Below are 5339 nucleotides of genomic sequence, written 5' to 3'. Positions count from 1 at the left end.
CGACGTTTGTTAGGTGAAGGCATGGTGCGATGACCCCAGGTGCCAAGGACCTTCTACCGCAAAACTGATTGGAGATCACATTCCGGAAGGCCAGTCTCCATGGCCGGTTCACTGATAGCCTGTTTGGCCAGCCTGTCAACACGTTCATTACCCGGGATGCCGACATGACCCGGGGTCCACACAAAAACCACAACGGGCATGAGTATGGATGGACTCCTGGATAACCATAACCAGACGAGAGCGAGGAAAACACTGGTCGATAGCTCGTAAACTGCTCAGGGAGTCACTACGGATGACGAAGGACTCACCTGAGCAGGAGCAGATATACTCTAGGTCGCGAAATATGGCTACCAACTCTGCAGTGAAAACACTGCAGCTGGACGGCAATGAGTGTTGTTCGGAATGATCCCCAAGAGTAATAGCATAACTTTGCCGTCTTTCACGTCTCTGACGTGGTCTATACCGACAGTTCGATGGTTGCTGTTCGATGGAAAGAAGACGGTGGCGGAGTACCTCATGAGGGACTGAGTCCTTCGCATCCTGTGCCAAATCCAGCTAAACGCATGGGCGGGGCACACACCATACGGGGATGTACGTATATGAGCCCGGAAAACAGTTGCGAGAGAGGGAAAAACTCAAGCCTAGAGAGAGGAGCCCGGACTCAAACCGCAATCGTACACCCTGACCAGGGACGCAGTTGTGAAAGATGGACGACCGAGTTGGAGAACAGGAGACGGTAATTTGGATGCCTGGGCATGCTACAAACATGTTCAGCATAAGCAAACTTTCAGTATATTGTCAACGGCTATCGCCGCTAAACAAATATAAAACAGAGTGAATGTAAAAGAGTGTTCAACAATTTTAAAATAGGTCCACAGGGCTCTTAAATAAAACTTGAACAAGGAATAACAGAATTTAGTCTAATTTTGAATTTTACACAGTTAGGAAAAGAAAAAAAAACTATCTATGCAAACACACAGCGTAATTATTCTGATAAAGACGACCAGCTGGCGTTCTAGAATCAGATCTACAAGCAGGATCCCGACTAATATGAAGCTAAGAACATGATTGCATACTGACTCTACATCTAGCACTAAGCACTCCGTCTTCAGGCAACAAGTGGCCCATCGGGACCATCCGGCCGCCGTCTCATCCTCAGCTGCGGATGCGGATAGGAGGTGCGTGTGGTCAGCACACCGCTCTCCCGGTCGTTATGATGGTTTTCTTTGACCGGAGCCGCTACTATTCGGTCGAGTAGTTCCTTAATTGGCATCACGGGGCTCAGTGCACCCCGGAAAATGACAACAGCGCATGGCGGCCCGGATGGTCACCCATCTAAGGGCCGGACACGCCCGACAGCGCTTAACTTCGGTGATCTGATGGGAACCGGTGTATCCACTGCGGCAAGGCCGCTGCCCCTCTACATCTAGAAGCTCTTTTAATTAAAAACTAAGCTAGTGCCAGATGACAAAACTTTAAGAAAAATTTAAGGAATTAATAAACTGCAAATTACGGCTATCCATAAATTTAAAACTGTCCAGTGTGAAATGATACAATTTAAGGTTCAACCTGGGCAACGGCAGTTCAAGGCCCCGTAAAACATTGACCCGATAGAATGAAACTCAAACTCACATTAACTAAAATGCAAAATAGGATGACGTCGCTTTAAGAAAAAAGGAGAGTAAAACAAAACGTTAGAGTTATTGCGGCAGAAGCCGATCACAAGTTTATATAAATTCATTCTTTACTGCGTAAGGTGATGCAGGAGGCGACAAGCTCGGCGAAGACGATATTGGCAGCCGATGCAAGCAGGCGGCCGATCGGCAGGAGAACTAAGCGGCCAACAGGTTCTGTATCTCCTGCGTATGTCACAAAGCCCTAATACTGGAGCACACTATGGGAGCGTATAAGTTGTGGCTCCACTAGCCCCTTTCACAGTCTTCCGTAATGGGGTGCTCAGTTAGGAAAGGATACCCGTTATCAGGGGCTACCTCCATCAAAGTCAACAGTTCTCCGCTTACAGAGTCAGAGGTTGTTGAGAGTCACAGGCGAAGCATTAGAGAACTATTGACAACAGGTGGAAGGAATACAGTAGAAGATGGATGGCTAGCTTTGAGAGATGAAATAGTGAAGTTGGTAGACGATCAAGTACGTAAAAGGACGAGAGCTAGTGGCAATCCTTGGGTAACCCAAGAGATATTTAATTTAATTGATGGAGGGAGAATACGCAAAAAAAAGGTAACGGAAGCTGGTGAAAGGGAATTCAAGCGTCTAAAATCTGACATTGACAGAAAGTGCAAAACGGCTAGGCAGGGGTGGCTAGAGGACAAATGTAAGGCCTTAGAAGCAAATATGACCAGGCGAGAGATGAATACCGATTACAGAAAAATTAAAGAGGCCTTTGGAGAAAATAGAATATCAAGAGCTCAGATGGAAAACCAGTCTTAAGAAGGGAAGGGAAAGCTGAAAGGTGGAAGGGATATATAGAGGGTCTCCACAAGGGAAATGTGTTTGACTGCAATTGTAGGAATGGAAAAGAACGCAGATGAAGATGAGGTGGGAGATGTGATACTGAAGAAATTTGCAGAGTGCTGAGAGAGCTAAGTTGAAACAGGGCCCCGGCAGTAGACGACATTCCATTAAAACTGCTGATAGTCTTGAGAGAAAAGCAGCCGTGACAAAATTTCCATCTGACGAGCAACATGTATGAGGCAGGTGACATACCCTCAGACTTCAAGAAGAATATAATACTTTCAATTTCAAATAAGGCGTGTACTGACAGGTGTGCATATTCATGGTTGCAAATTACTAAAACGAATTCCTTACAGAAGAATGGGGAAACTGGTAGAAGCCAACCTCGGGGAAGATCAGTTTGGATTCAGGAGAAATGTAGAAACACGCGAGGTAATAGCGACGCTACTACTTCTCTTAGAAGATTCTTTGAGGAAAGCCAAATATACGTTAATAGCATTTGTAGACTTAAAGAAAGCTTTTGACAGTGTTGAGTGGAACACGCTCTTTGAAATTCTGAAGGTGTAAGGGGTAAAACAAAGAGAGTAAAAGGCTATTTACAGCTTGTACAGAAACCAGAGAGCAGTTATAAGAGTCGAGGAAGCAGTGATTTCAGTGATACAGAAGGGCGTGAGACAGGGTTTTAGGATATCCCCGATGTTATTCAATCTGTACATTGCGCAAGCTGTAAAGGAAACAGAAGAAAAACTTGGATTGGGAATTAAAATCCAGAGAGAATAAATAAAAACTTTTAGGTTTGCCGATGACATTGTATTTTGTCAGAGACAGCAAAGGAACTGGAAGAGCAGTTGAACGGAATGGACAGTATCTTGAAAGGAGGATACAAGATGAAAATCGACAAAAGGAAACGTGAATAATAGAACGTAGTCGATTTAAATCAATTGATGACGTGGGAATTAAATTAGGAACCGAGTCACTTAAGGTAGTAGATGACTTTTGCTATTTGGGCAGCAAAACCACTGACGATGGCCGAAATAGAGAGGATATAAAATGAAGGCTAGCAATGGTCGGAAAAGCGTTTCTGAAGAAGAGAAATTTGTTCACTGCGAGTATAGATTTAAGTGGAAGGAAATCTTTTCTGTAAGTTTTTGTATGGAATGTAGCCATATATGGAACATGAAACATAGACGATAAACAATTTAGACAAGAAAACAATAGAACCTTTTGAAATGTGGTGTTATAGGAGAATGCTGAAGATTAGATGGATAGATCATGTAACTAATGAGGAGGCACTGAACAGAATCGGGGAGACTAGAAATCTGTGGCACAGCTGAACCAAAAGAATGGATCGGTTGATAGGGCACGTTATGAGGCATCAAGGAATCATCAGTTTAGTATTAGTTCGGTAAAAATCGTAGACGGAGGCCAGAAGATGATTAGAGTAATCAGATTCAGAAGGATGTAAGTTGCAGTAATTATTCGGAGATGAAGAGCCTCGCACAGGATAGCGTAGTATAGAGAGGTGCATCAAACCAATCTTCGGAATGAAGACCTCAACAATAGCAACAACGACAACAACTGTCTGTGCATCATGGTAAAGGTTTACGATTTAATTCACACGATGCAAGGCTAGTGTTCATTTAGTCCAATAAACTTTTCCAGCAATTTATAGCAATTTTAGTTCACATCGCTCGACACAGTGCCGCTACGAAGATTACCTATATGTCTGATGTTCGCTCGCACAAGGCTGCACATTGTCGGCATACACTCTCAAGCTTTTATACTTTCGTATGCTTGCACAGGCATGGGTAACTGAAAATCGATCAAACCTTAAATGGGTCAAATGGCTCTGAGCACTATGGGACTTAACATGTGAGGTCATCAGTCCCCTAGAACTTAGAACTACTTAAACCTAACTAGCCTAAGGACATCACACACACCCATGCCCGAGGCAGGACTCGAACCTGCGACCGTAGCGATCGCGCGGTTCCAGACTCAAGCATCTAGAACCGCTCGGCCATACCGGCCGGTGATCAAACCTCAACCAAGTGTAGCTGCATGAGTAGGACTAAAAATAGTGATGAATTAATTAATGTTAACATTAATCATTTATACAAATCCTGTAAACTGAGTAGTTCCACATCATGTCGATAAAATAATCTTTTCGAATGATCTTTGGAACATGTAACTTGTTTGCACCGTGTTTGATCATATATGCTTGTCAAGCTTACAGTCACTACGTTTGTATGGGCCTCCTAAAACCGACTTTCATGAACTCATATCCCAGTACCGCTTCCAGTTGGTCACGTAAACAAGCCAATACCGATTCTGGAAACGCGTTTTTAGCTGCCGTATTTCCACTCCACAATCGACTTTCGCTCCCATGTTTCACACGCTACCGTTTCTTAAATATGATTCAGTTGTCAGGCTACGGTTTATTTATAAATATTTAAGGCTAATCAGGACGCAGTGACTTTCTTTGCAGTGATGGTAGAAGTATAAGCTTGAGAATGAACTTGTTTATCTCTAATATTTAATAGAGGAGTATCAGCCATTGTGCTGACGAAATAGTTCACGGGTGAACGTCTCGACGTCAGTGTCCAGGGAGAAGATATCGCACAAGGAAGTCGGCATGCAATTGCTCATTCAGATTCAAGACAAAAGTTTATCCAGCAAAATCATATTAGGTGCATTTTGAAAACACTTGTATGAAAACGAGCACATGGCAACACTTTCATATAGCGTAGCACATCGGAATGTACAGAGGAAGGTGTCTCACCCAGTGCTACCGTATCAGCAATCGTGGGTCACTGAATAGACGGCTGGAACTCAAACACACATATACCATGGAGCTATGTTTGGAATCC

At 43.7% G+C, this 5339-nt stretch overlaps 1 pseudogene; it reads right to left on the bottom strand.

Annotated features, from left to right (window-relative positions):
* Positions 1–1299: 1299 nt before the first annotated feature.
* Positions 1300–1417, bottom strand: LOC126196034 (5S ribosomal RNA; annotated as a pseudogene).
* Positions 1418–5339: the final 3922 nt, after the last annotated feature.

Source organism: Schistocerca nitens, chromosome 7, assembly GCF_023898315.1.
Source record: "Schistocerca nitens isolate TAMUIC-IGC-003100 chromosome 7, iqSchNite1.1, whole genome shotgun sequence".
In the NCBI taxonomy this organism is placed as follows: Eukaryota; Metazoa; Arthropoda; class Insecta; order Orthoptera; family Acrididae; genus Schistocerca; species Schistocerca nitens.
Note: the sequence above shows the minus strand (reverse complement) of the source record. Positions and strands in the feature narration are given on the sequence as shown.